The sequence below is a fragment of the Lepisosteus platostomus genome, chromosome 6, assembly GCF_059453375.1.
Source record: "Lepisosteus platostomus isolate fLepPlt1 chromosome 6, fLepPlt1.hap1, whole genome shotgun sequence".
Lineage (NCBI taxonomy): Eukaryota > Metazoa > Chordata > Actinopteri > Semionotiformes > Lepisosteidae > Lepisosteus > Lepisosteus platostomus.
In genome coordinates, this window is record NC_142616.1 from 6314948 (window position 1) to 6329392 (window position 14445).

The following is a 14445-nucleotide window of genomic DNA, read 5'->3' on the forward strand; positions in this document are numbered from 1 at the left end:
CAGGCTCTAGAGGATTTTGAATTATCGTAGAGCACACCCTAGTGGACTATATGCTGTACACCGGAGTTCTTGTAATGCAAGGTATGCCTCATCTTTGCAGTTTGTTGTCACGAACCGCACAGAAGCATGCAAGCGCTCCCGCATTCCCACGAGCTCTAGTCTCTCTAAATGCCCACAAACCAATTAACACCACATACTAGTTAAACCCTCACTCCCCTCATCTACCTCGCTCACTGTTGAGGTTTCCTCCCTGAGGTCTGAAACTAGTCACTAGTCTCTTTTATTATCTATATTACCTTTTGGCTACCGACTCAACTCTATCCATTTGACCACAACTTCGCCTTCTGTTTTTGGTACCTCGATACAGAACCCTACTGGCTTTGACTTCTCGCTTTCATTTAAGACCACGTTTGGTACTATACTGTTTTGGAACTCAATTTACCTCCCGACCAGACTCCACTGGAGTAGCCACGCACAGGGTCCTACCTCCTGCAGCCTGATGCCTCCTTCCTTGTGACATTTGTAAAGTTATGTGCTTCCTAAAATACTACATCAAGGTTATTGGAAGATTCCAAGCATGCAGGTTAGACCCAGACCTTTTTTCTCATAAATAGCATGTATTGATCCAAATTAGCTGTAATTGAACCTTTTAATGATAGTGTGCCTGCAGTACAGTAGCTAAGTTAGATCCTAATGAAGGTCATAGAGGGTTATTATTATTAAAGGTTATTTTGTGTGACTCTCCTTGCTAAGGGAGTGGCAGCTTGACTGATTCATCCTTATTCTCATGAGGAATGAGCTGGGGAGCTGCTATAAGGGTGTGGATGGGGTGCTGAGAGGCGTGTCAGAGAAACGTAAAAAAGAAATCCAGAACTAAAGATATACCTGTAAATGTAAGAGTGTACATAGAAAGATCAAGTAGGCAGCTGTGTTAGCATACATAGGCTGTAAACGAGCAGGTAAAGGTTTATTCCATGCTGAACGGAAAAAGAAAAGAGACGTAACATTTTGTTGCCGTGGAGTCTCCTTCATGTTCCTTTCAGCCTGGAATAACCCTTTACCTGTTCCCCTACCTAGAAAGATAATCTTCATCCTGAACTGTTATAAATTCCATTTACAGTTTATAAAGCAAATTTCTAATATCTTCATTTTATACTGTTATAGTAAAGCCTGTGAGTGAACATCAGAGTTGTTCCTTAATTGTATGAAACTTTATTACGAGCTAGTGAATAATTATATATGAACAACGAACATTTGCTTTATTTAAATTTCAATAATTCAATAATCACTCAATGTTTTTCTGACTTGACATTCTAGGGGGTGACATAGGGTATTTGTGTTCAGCTGTGGCTCACATAGGACAGTTTTGTTTAATGTGCTTGATTTATAATAGAACTTAAGCTCTTTTCTCACCACTTATTTTATCCGTTTCTCTGCTGGCACCCAAAGGGGGCATCTTCAGTGGAAAGAGGAAGCAGTATTTGTGTGACATCTGTGTCGGTTTGTATCACTGTGACTGTCGAGCACAGTAATACACAGCCGTGTCTTCTGCCTTCAGGTTGTTCAGCGTCAGTGAAGACCTGCTGTTCGAGGTGTCTCTGTTCAGAGTCAGTCGTCCTTTCACACTGTCTGCGTAATTTGTGCTGCCATCGTACCCGAGCCACTCCAAGCCCTTTCCCGGAGCCTGGCGAACCCAGGTAATGTAGTAGCTTGAAAAAGTGTACCCAGAAGTTTGACAGGTGATGCTCAGAGACTGTCCAGGTTGCTTCACTTCAGAATAAGTCGATGGAACCAAGGAGACAGAGAGAGTCCCTGTAAAAGAATCAGTTTCAAAAGAATTGTAAATTGTGTTGTGTCTACTTAAACATCATGGCACGTTACAAGTATATTTGTGAACATACCCTTTAAGAAATGCATTAAAAGGCAAATACACACAAAGGTCTCCATGTCTGGTTCAGAAAGGCAGGTCTCACCCTCTGTCTTTGCTGGTGATTGAGCCTTGGTGAGGCTCTTAAATACAAGACTAGTAATCTTGATTTGCATACGAGTCTCACTGCCCACAGGACTCACTGAATAAAAGCTACAGGGTTGAAACTGTCTCAGTTTTCAATACACTTCTCTGTAGAAGACACAGGTGGAAACTACAGGGAAAAGTTTTCAAATTGGAGAACAGGAGATATTTCTTTACAGAAATGATTATGGGGATCTGGAATGAGCTACCAAACCATTTTGTTCAAGTTCTTTGTAAAAAATTGTATGTTCTTATTTTGAAATGCTTCACTTTATTTAAATGATTACTGATCTACAGCAACTGCACTACAAATGTCATGCATAGGTACTTATAAAAGTGTAGCGCAGTTCTCAATTGATCTTACACAGCTGAAACCTAAAATCAAAAGGATTCTAAGTATTTTGTATCTGAATACAAGGTAAGAGTTTTGCATGAGATCACAGAAGTGGACATGTTCACATCTGGATATACCATTCATTTTATAATCAGCAAATTTCTCTGCTTTGCATTGTGTAATTCATAATAGGAATCTTAAAAACAACAGTGAAAACATTCATGATAGTAACACAGAGAAGAGTGAATTTCACAAATGTAAATATCAAACAGTATTCAGTATGATCTCTATGTGCCATTACATTCACAGTACAGCTGATTATTTCTGACTTTCATTATTTTACTATAGCTTTCTTTTTGAAAGGTATGACTCATTTTTTTTAAATGGTCACTTGTAATCTTAATTAAATGGGAATACTGTCACCTGTGGACTGTTTGATGAACATCATTGTCACTGTTCACTTTAGTAAGATGACTGTCACTCCTCTGACTCTAAATGTTCCTTAATCTGGAATTTATATATTTTCTTGTGATGTCAAATCAGGATGTTTATCGATGTCTTTCTAGATGGAGATATCAAGTCTTTTTCTCAATTAATGGGATAATTTTCTTTCGAATGTAGGAATTGTTACTGAAAATTACCAACATACCAAAAGCAAGTCTTGTCTTGGTGCATGTTTTTAGAGCTACTGTATGGTTCCAACAGCTTTCTTACATGGTAAAAAAGATCCTGGTCTAAGACAAGGCTGTATCTGCTCTGATTCAAACCAGCAACTCTAGCACAACCAGCACAACTCTCTATGTAGTTGAAATGTTCCTGCTGCTGTGTCTGTAGAGAGAATCAACTGTCCCATCTATTTTGATCATTTCCACAGCGTATATTTTGCTTTTGCCTGAGGTTTAAGAATTGTTCTGGGATGGATAATTCAAATGCCTTTGAAAAAGAACCTCTAAGAAATCTGAAAAACCTTTTAATATGTAATTAATCAAGTTGTTAATATCTTCATACAAACAATACTATCATGAAGAACACAATAAGTATCTGCATTGTAATCTGCTAATAGTGACACAAGAAAGGACACATTGTAATCTGTCAATGCATCAGTGAATCAGTGTTTCACTTGTGATTAGGACAGCAGCAGAGGGTTAAATAAGAGAAGACACAGGCAGCTTTGTATGAACTTGCAGGGGCAAATATTTAAATAGCACTGACCTCTGGGAAAATGGACTATTATCAGTCCATCAGAGTGAATGTTTCAATTACAGCTGCCCCATTTGCAATCTGAAACAGATGTATGATTATCATTGACCTCATATTAAAGCCACTACATTTATCTACATGGAATACATCCACTCCAGTCAAGGCTCTGTTTTTCTCCACAGGCACTTATTCCAATTCACTGTCTGACAATTAGATTCTTGTTTTCGGAGAGTTTTCTAAATCATGGCTAAACTAGATTCTAACTTTCAAATCCAAGAGACCTTAGTGAATCTGTTTGTCTCTTCCACGTCTGTGAGTTTAATGCCTTTTAAACATATCACTCACTTACTAAATAAATTATATGTTGAACAGATACAAAATAATGGATTTTTGTGGGTTTAACAAAAGAAGATTATGAGTAAAATGACCTCCATCTTGTAAACATTTTGTAGCTTTAAATAACTTCTGTCACGCCCGACATCCCTCCCTAGAGAGCGCTCCACTACTCCTGTTATTATTCCTGTAATTGTTGCTAACTCCCCAGGTGTACCTTGCTATGTGTATTATTTAAAGACTAGCTCCTCCAGTCCTCTGGGCTCAAAATTACAGTAAGGATGTCGCGAGGCCCGCCTAGCACCAGGAAACCCTACGTCTGTCTCCTGAGGGCATAGGCCTCATCCCCGACACCTCCTGCTTCCTGAGCCTGGGGTCTAGAGGATCTCGCCCCATCACCCTTGGACCTCTATGTTTTGTTTGTCCGTGTGCTCCCCCCTCCCGGGGAATTTAACCTTGTTGTGTCCCAGGATGGATTTCTCGCCGCTGGACTCCCGGACTGTGCCCTGACCTGCCTTTGGACCTGTTTGGATTTGGATGCCATTTTTTTGTCTCCCCCGTTCACTGTCTCACGGACTGTTATATTATTTTGTGCACTATTAAACCCCTGTGTGTTTTCCCATAAACCGCCTCCTGTTTCCTCCAGCTTCTACCGCATAGCATAGGGTCTACTACAAAACCCGACACAGACATCTTTCCATGGTTGGAACAACTTCATAGATTACAATAGAATAACACAACATAACATGGAAATTTACAATTGCTAGGTGGATGCCACATTAAAAACATGTAATGTGTACAAGACATCATTTAGTAGTAATTATATTTAACAACTTTGTGAAACCTGACATTTATTAACATCTCACAGCAGGATAAATATGCCTTGAATGGACACTGAGTCCAAATTGCCCAAATAACTCTTGATATCACGAAACACTCAATAAAGATATCTTTGTATTGAAGATAAAAAAGAAATATGCAGAATACAATCATCAATCAACAGTGATGTCGAGTATTGAACATCTTCAAAGATGCCTTAATGACTATCAGGTTGCTGGTTCAAATCCTCCGGCTGGCAGAGGAATCCTACTCCGTTGGGCCCCTGAGCAAGGCCCTTAACCCCAACTGCTCCAGGGGCGCTGTACAATGGCTGACCCTGCGCTCTGACCCCAAGCTCTCTCTCTGTCTGTGTGTCTGTGTCTCATGGAGAAAAGCTGGGGTATGCGAAAAGATGAATTCCTAATGCAAGAAATTGTATAGGGCTAATAAAGAAACATTATAGATTATTATTATTATTATTATTAGAAGTGGGGAGAGCTACAGCATGCAGGGTCAGGATGTATCATGTTTTTACTTTGTGGGATATTTCTGCAACAAACCATTAAGAGGAAAAGCACAAAACCGTTGGAGTCACTGGGGATCCCATCTGTTTCCTGAAATTGAGTCAATGCATGACGAATGGAAACACACACACTCTCACACAGACAAGTGGGGTTTTACAGGAGATAACAACTAAACAATATTCACATGTTCATTTGTTTTAGTACTTAAAGGACACAGGATACAATTATAAATACTTTTAAAAGCAAATAGCTCAAACTTTGATAAAGTCCATATTCCATATCAAGGGATCAAGAGATAAATTGCATTGTTAGTGTTGTTTGGGATTTATTTATTTTATTTTGATATATATTCCCAGGATTTGTAATGCAATCATGAGCAACAAGAGGACTTGTCACTCTGTGTCCCTGGTGAGTGTTGTTTTTATTACAGAAATGTGCAGTAATACACTGAAAACAAAGGGAAGATTCTAAAGGAGTGAATAGGTTATCAGTGCACGAGTCTGGAGTGGATAACTCTGGTCCTTGAGGAGTGCAGAATGTTCTGGGTTTTTTTTCAATTTACTGTATGTCCTAGAACGCGATGTATTAGACTGTATTTTATTCTAGTTCAACAGTGATACCGGCCTACATATGTCATTCTGTTTATATGTAATTGAATTTCAGTAGTGAATATTGGTTTACAATATGCTGCACTGTGAATTTAATTCAGAAGTGATACTGATTTATAATGTACTATATTGAGATTGTAGTTAAATAGTGACATTGGCCTGTAATACATATGTGTTTTAGTTGTTGTATTGTATTGTCATTGTAGTTCAGCAGGAATAATAGTTTATACTAAAAGGGAGTAGAGGACCTAATTCCTAGACTCCTTTTTCCTAGGTACTGTGAACTAGTTTCTCAAAAAAAAAATTCAAATGATGTGAAAATGATTGTATCATTGTAAGATGGAGCTGCAAAAGAGCTTTGTCGAATTCCTTATACCCAGCTCATTTTGTGCTTACTGTTTTTGTACAGAAGTCTTGATGCCTTCCCTCACTGTGGTATCGAGCACAGTAATACACAGCAATGTCTTCAGGCTTCAGGTTCTTGGCTTCTATGTACTGCATGTTACTGGGCATGTCTTCAGTGAGGACAAACTGCCCTTTTAGAGAGTCGGCATAAAGTGGTTCATTTCCTGAGCCACTGTTTACTCTCCCAATCCACTCCAGCCCTTTCCCAGGAGCCTGGCGCACCCAGTGCATGTAGTAGCTGGTCATTTTTAATCCAGAGATTATACAAGACAGTTTGCCTGATTCACCAGGCTTCTTCCCAACTGCTGGAGACTGAGTCAATGAAATATCACAATAGACACCTGCAAAAAGAATATTTTTTTATAAAATATTAATGTAAATGTACAATATGAAACAAAAACAACAACAATTTTAATTTTAAAAACAGCATACGCACATTTAAAATATCCAAATAAAAGTACAAAATACACAAGCAACATTTTGTTCTGCTGAAAATGAAATAATTTCCCGATTCTGAGCCTATAAGAAATTCTGTTTCTCTAACTATACAGTTAATGTCAGAGCTGTGGGGAGAGGATTTTAAAGGAAGCTGCTGTAAAATACTTTGCATATGTGCTCTGGGACCTTTAATAAAAGAGGACAATCATCGCTTGATTCTCTAAGCCTCTTTCATGTGAGTTCTGTGTTCCAAAAGAAAGCTTTCTATAAAACTCTCTTAGATGCTGCAACAGAGTTATCAAAAGCAAATATAAGTCTACAAAGTCCACGTTTGCCTGTAAGACTCAGTGCTGAATGGCAGACCAATTACAGTACATATTTCATCTTCCAAAGAATGCTAAAAGACACCTGACATTCAACAATGAAATCAAGACCAAGCTCTATTCACATGATACATCTGAAATACACAACATGTTTTTACACAAAGCTTTCTGTAAATGGATCCAACTGTTGATAAGGATTAACAACAGATCTTGAAGGGTGTGGATGAACCCATACTGTGTGTGAGACTGTTGACAGCAGATACAGTAGAAACTGTGCTGCAGTGCAGAGACAGAGACAGTGGACTGCTCAGGCAGCACACACACACAGTGAGTTAGCTGTGCTGTGCACACTGGTAACATAGTGCTGCAGTCAACTAGGAACACTAGGGAGCATAATAATATAACAAATGCATTTGTACAGACTGCTAAATGTATTGTTTTATGATGTGTTCCTCATTTATTATTTGTTGAAATGGATACGGAAGACTTTAAGGACAAAAATCCAAAACACAGAAATAAGATTTCCTGAAGAATATTCCTGACAGAGTTTACATGTCAAAAATAGTGTGAACCCATCCTAGACCAATTGAAAACTACAAAATGTCTTTTGAGCCACTAGTGGTTTTGTACCACCTCTTAAGTTACAGTCTGATTAGTCACTCATAATGATCATACCTTAGATTTTAATTTTATGAAAACCAGTGTAACCTGCTAGAAACTCTATTGACAGTGTCAGTAAATGGAAAAAAAAACAATGAGGGTTCATAGGGCCAGACTGTGTGAGAGTCAGAATGATTTTTAAATACTTGCCATATTTACAATGAAAGTATGTTGCTTCTTCATTGTATGTAATGCACTTTTTAAGTATTCATTAGATCTCTTTCATTAAACGTTTGTGGACATGTTCATTTCATTTTAAATCATAAGTATGTCACAAGGTAAAAGATGTTGTCTACAGATCTTGGATTTTTTATTTGAGACACTTAGTTATATACAGTAATTAAAACTGCTATGTTAAATTATATAAGGGGTATCATGCATTATTCATAATTTTATCACCAAATGTCAGCACCAAATTCTATACTGTGATTAAAACAGACATTCTCTACTAAACAGGACCTGAATGTAATTGTGTCAGAAATACCCCAAGGTTCATTTTGATGAGTTTTCACATGAATGAAGTTGCTAAGAATTTCATTTCCTGGTTTATCTGTGACTAAGTATATATTCAGGACTTAGTAAAGTATCTCACAGCACATCACAGTGAACAGCCAGGTATGCAGCAGTCAACACTCAGAGGACACTTGTTTGTGTGGAACAATCTTAAAAATGCTGATTAAGCAAAGGGAAATGTATTACAACTCTTCTGATAAACTCTTCACTTGCTTTATCAGAAAGACTTAATAGAATAGCTGAACTCTGCATACTGATACTGATGCTGACAGGCAGAGACACTTACATGATAAACACCTTTTTTCACAACAGGTAACATTGTGTCTTCAATTTATGTGTCAGAAGAACATTCCAAAGAAACAGAACTAACTTCAAACTTCATACTATTTGTTTTCTTCTAGAACACTGTAGAACGAGTTTTGTACAATCAGACTTCACTCACTGTACCTCTTACACAGTGATACACTGCAGAGTCTTCAGTCTTCAGACAGTTCAGCCTGAGAGAGGTTTTTGCTGGGCTTCACTCACTCTATGTATCACTGTGGGTCTCGGGCACAGTAGTACACAGCTGTGTCTTCAGTCTTCAGGCTGCTCATCTCTAAGTGAACAGTGCTTTTGTCATTGTCTCTGGAGATGGTGAATCTTCCTTGGACAGAGGTGGAATAATACTTGTTGCTTCCACTTGGGCTGCTGATAGAGGCCACCCATTCCAGTCCTTTCTGAGGAGCCTGTCGTATCCAGCTCATCCAATAATCTTTAAACTCATACCCAGATCCTGTGCAAGTCAAGGTGAGCTTCCCTCCTGGAGCGACCAGCTGAGGACCTGGCTGGGTCAGGACCACAGCAGACTGGACACCTGGAAACAGAAAACAGAACAATCAAGGACACTGATCCCCTGTTTAACAGTTACAATGAAATAAATATTCCAATATGATTGATAAACTAAACTAACATGCAAGAGCACAGGAGATGAAGAACACCACAGCAGAAACAGTCATGCTGATCAGCGTTGCACCTAACAGACAATGACAGCAGTCAGGATCCCTCCAACTTTAATGGGCAACACGTCTCAAGTAATTTGAATATCTTTCTGAAAAGGGCAGGACCTCTACCAATACGTTCTTTATAAAACCACAGCAATGAAGGAAAAGAGTTTTGAATTTCTTTTCCAGATTGCCAATTAATTCTTTGACACTTGTGTGAAGTTTGAACATTTAACATCTTTTTACGACAAATTTACAGATTATTCTGAATATTTTATCTAATTTCTAAGATGAACCTACAGCCATTTGAGATGGGAACAGAAAAGGTTAATTTCTTCTTGTAATGCAAGATTGCCAGTTGCAATTCTTTCACACCCTGAAATATTGTAAGATGAACAAAATGAAAAACCAGAAAAGGTGTGTTTTTTTCTTCCTAAAACCTGATTAAAAAGAAACAGGAATGATGACATAATAACTATTTGTAACCCTTTCTTGCACTCTGTTTCTGTAGATACTGTACACTAAGTACAGTACATATCTTGTGGGTTATTAAACAAGGATGCTGATAACTTTATATTTGGCTTTAACCTCACTTGCCTAGAGTGATGACAACCCGGCCAAGGTGACAGGAGATGGTTCTGCCCCCCTGCTTCCCACCCAGTCCCCCCTGAGAGGGTGGGGCCAAGCTTCTGCAGCAGCGGGGATGAAGATGAAGTGGGTGGAGGACTGATGAGCAGAGAATTGTGGGAACGAAAGCCAGATATCTCATGTACAGTATCTGGAGGAGGTAGCTGGTGAACTTCCATTGTAAACTCTCCCAGGAAGTCAGAAAGGATTCCTTTCCTACACAGGCTCCGCTGCTTGGAATCTCCACTACATGGTGGTGGAGAAGTCAGAAGAATTCTGGAATTCACGGTCATGATCCTAAATCAGGTAAATATTCCAACTTTTTCAGTCACTCTTTGTGGTGAGGTCAACATTCCAGACCCCATTGATCCAGATCACGACCTTAATGAGAAAATCATTCTGTTGTGATTGGAATGAATTTGGGCTGCAACTATTTCAAGACATTGGGAAAATAAGCTAAACATATCATTTTTTACAGTTATATATGGTTTTCGCAGAGGATCAAATCTTAATTGGAAGATTTTGTCACATTTTGGTTGGAGATTGCCATGGCTCATAAAGACAACTGAAGGCACCTATACATTTATATATTTTTATGTTTTTACATGTTATATTATTTTTCATTTTCTTTTATTACCTTTTGTGCTACAAAGAAAACAATACAGTCACAAACTGCATAGTTACCATAGTACCAACACTTATGTACTTCCCTAAATTTATTACAGTATATGTTTTTTGTATCATCTGTTTGAACTTGATCAGCGTGCGTGCAGCACAGTAATACACAGCAGAGCCTTCAGTCTTCAGGCTGCTCATCCATAAGTACAGTGTGCCTTTGGGAATGTCTCTGAAGATAGTGAAATGTGAGACTGGGTGAAAACAATGCCAGACTGGATACCTGGAAACAGAAAACAGAGTCAGAAAGTTGGCGATTGTTGCTGGAGCCTCTCTCTGTCTACTTTACTACATCTGCAGCTCTCTCAGCTAACAAGATACTTGACAAATTTGACAAATACATTTGACAAATACAAAACTATCATGAGGAAGAGCCCAAATGTCTGCATTTTAACCTGTTAAATAACAAGAAGAACAGGGAGATTCACATAAACCTCTAGGAGTACAGATTTAAACAGATAGTGAGCCCCTGATGCTGTATTTTCTGTGTGTTTGTACAAGTTAAGTACAGTTGCTTCGGGTTTGTGAGTAATTCAAACAGAGAACGAGGGTTCATAGTGCTAGGCTGTGGGAGTCAGAGTGGTGTGTACATACTGTATATTGATCCTTCATTGCATGTGACGTTTTATTAAAGAGTTTGTTCCATCTCTTTCAGAAAAAAAAAACGTTTTTGAGCTTATTCCTTCGATTTTAAATCATGTGTATATAGCAACGTTAAAGGTGTTGCCTACAAATCAAGTTTTGAAATCTACAGCACTTCACAATTATGTATATGTGACATACTGAATTAAATTATGTAAAAAATAGTATCCATTATTTATAATCTTATAATGTGTTTAAAACAGACATCGTCAACCAAACAGGACTTGTATTTAATCAAGGACTTAAAAAGCAGAAGAGGACTTTATTATTTCCTGGTGTGTCCATGATTGTGTATCTATTTGAAAAAGATACATTACATTATCTCAATGCACACTTCAGATTTTAGTGTGCAACACTGCTTTCACCCAACCACAGCAAACACTTCGATGTGTGGAAAATCAGAAAATTCCATCATAAACAGATGAATGTGTATACAAATTTAAACTTATTTGATAAAACTTGAACTTTTAATACTTACTAAATTAGAAAAAACCTCAAAGACTAAATCTGAAAAATAAATTAATTAGTTCAGCAGATAATATCTGCATATTGGCACCAGTATGCTGAAATACTAGGATACCAAAGTAGATTTATACCTTTTTCATACCAGAAAGGATAACATTGTGTTTTCATATTCTTTATCAGAGGACAATTCTTTTTTAATAATAACAATTTTTATTTGTATAGCACCTTTCATACAATTTTGGTAACTCAAAGTGCTTATTACAAAGAAGAAGAAAAAAAGAAAGCTAACTTAAAATAAGCAACAATAACAAATTAAAAGAACCATGCACAAACAATAAAAATAGCATTAGAATCATATAAGAAAAATCAATGGAAAGCAAGAGTAAAAAAGTATGTTTTGAGCTGCCGTTTAAAAATATTCACAGAGCCAGCCTCCCTAATATTTATAGGAATATTATTCCACAGTTTGGGTGCTTAGTAGTTTGTACAAGCAGTACACTGACTTCTCTCACTGTGCCTATAGCACAGTAATACACTGCAGAGTCTTCAGTCTTCAGGCTGCTCATCTGTAAGTTCACTGTGCTTTTGGAATTGTCTCTGGAGATGCTGAATCTTCCCTTGACAGATGGGATATAATCTGTGCTACCACCAGAACTACTGATGTAGCCCAGCCATTCCAGGCCTTGCCCAGAAGCCTGTCGGATCCAGCTCACATAATAATCAGTAATGGCATTGCCAAAGTTGTCCTGCCCAGAGCCCTGACAAGACAGTGACTCTCCTGGCTTTTTCACCTGAGGACTGGACTGGGTCAGAACAATGTCAGACTGGACACCTGGGAAGAGACAAAACAGTGCTAATACATAGATAGTTTCCAGAGTAATTAATATAGAAAACATTCCTACCACTGCTGGTTTCCAGTTGAATGAAATACACACCTGTACACAATGCTATCATGAAGAATGCAATCAGTATCTGCATTGTGACCCTTCAATACTGACACAAAGAAAGAAGACCTGCAGTTAGTGCCTCACTTGTGATCAGAAGAATGACAGAGGATTAAATAGGAGAAGATACTGGCGGATTTGCATAAACCTGCAGTAGGACACATTTAAATAGCACTTGCTTCTGGGGCATTAAACTATTATCTGTGCATCAGAGTAAACATTTCAATTACAGCTGCTCCGTTTTCAATTTGAATTTGATGAGACTGACATGATTATCAGTCACATCCCATTAAAGAAACTACAGCAGATTCACTTACATGAAATACATCTACTTGAGTCAAGACTTTTCCTGTATACGCAAGCGCTAATTCCAATATTGTTAATTACGCGTCAGTTAAATTCAGGGTTTCCGACAGTTTTCTAAATTGTGGTTAAAATAAATTCTAGCATTCAAAGTCAGGAGACGTTTGTGAAACTGTCTTCTTGTCTTTTCAATGCCTGTGAGTTGTATCCCTTTTAAACACATTAATCAGTCAATAAAAAAATGAACAGGTGCAACTTAATGGATTTATGTGGAACAGACACAAGAATATATAAGTAAAATGACATGCACATAGTACATACTTTGTAGCTTTAAATTATTAAAGCTCTATTATATTCTACTATATTCTATTTTACTCTATTCTTTTGCAATAGAATAATTCAAAATAACATGATAATTTACCATTGATAGGTGGACTTTAATTAGAAATTACAATAAAAACCACAAACTAACATGGTAGTTTGCTACAGGAAGGCAAACAATATGAATTCAAAATAAAGACATTATTTTAAAATATAAGGAAATGCATTTTACAGATTTTTACAGATCTTACAGCAGGACAAATATGTCTTCAATGTACAGTATGCTGGGTATGAAAGTGTTTTTGTCCAAAACAACATCAGCATGAAAGAAGTAAAAGGAACATGAGTAATATGACGTTAATCAAATAGAAAATATAGCTTAGAGCTGCAAAGATTACAGTAAATGCACAACATACAGTAACATGGCAGGATTCCACAGACAGGTAGACGATGTGTGCTAAACAAGAAATCATGCGCTTTTATGTAATTATATCTTACAGCTTTAAGTATGAAAATAAGGATATGAAAATGTTTGCCCAAAACATCAGTATTAGTTTTAAACACACTAAAATATCTTCTGAAGCCCAACTACCCAAAACACAAACTACAAAGAATAGTGATATGGACCATTCCACATTTTTATTGTTATTTAATGAATATCAGAGACGTGGACAGTACTACAGCTCCCAGGGTCAAGGGGTGTAAAATAAGTGTCATTCATGCCTCATTGAGCGTTTCAAGGAAGGAGAAACAGAGAAACCTTGAGACAATGGAGATTTCATCTGTTTCCTGAAACCGAGTCCAGGACGAAGAGAAACACACACACACTCACAAAGATAAGTAGGGGTTTGAAATCAGAAAGCCACTTAATGGCATTCATTTATTTTATTATTGTTGTATACAATAGGATACAAATAATTTATTACAGCAAAGGAAATAAATCTGACTCCACTTTTCTGTTTATTGTTACTTCCAATTGAGAACAAGAAGACGCTGTGAAAAAAGTAAATTCTTCATCTGAGGTGAACATCATGTTGCCTGTATGAGTTGTAGAGTTAAAAAGAGTAATATTAATACATAACAGAAGAAACCAGTTTCAGAATGTTATACAGGCTATGTCACAAAGCTGTGCTAAAATAAAATATTTTTAAAGCTGTAAATTCAGCAGATAAAACTCTATACCCAGGGCAGTCCAATAGATGTTAAGCAGGAAGAATTTCTTTTTTTTACATCTACTGCGTCACTTTGCTTCACTGTGTCCTCTGAGCACAGTAATACACTGCTGTGCCTTCAGTCTTGAAACTGGATATTTCTAAA

At 37.5% G+C, this 14445-nt stretch overlaps 1 long non-coding RNA gene and 1 gene segment (V, D, J or C); one reads left to right on the plus strand and one right to left on the minus strand.

Moving 5' to 3' along the window:
• Positions 1-14445, minus strand: part of LOC148659775 (immunoglobulin mu heavy chain-like) — a 123066-nt gene that overhangs the window by 92052 nt on the left and 16569 nt on the right.
• The window catches only part of LOC148659776 (uncharacterized), a 118366-nt gene that overhangs the window by 83329 nt on the left and 20592 nt on the right, over positions 1-14445 (plus strand). The gene's annotated exons all lie outside the window — the stretch shown is intronic.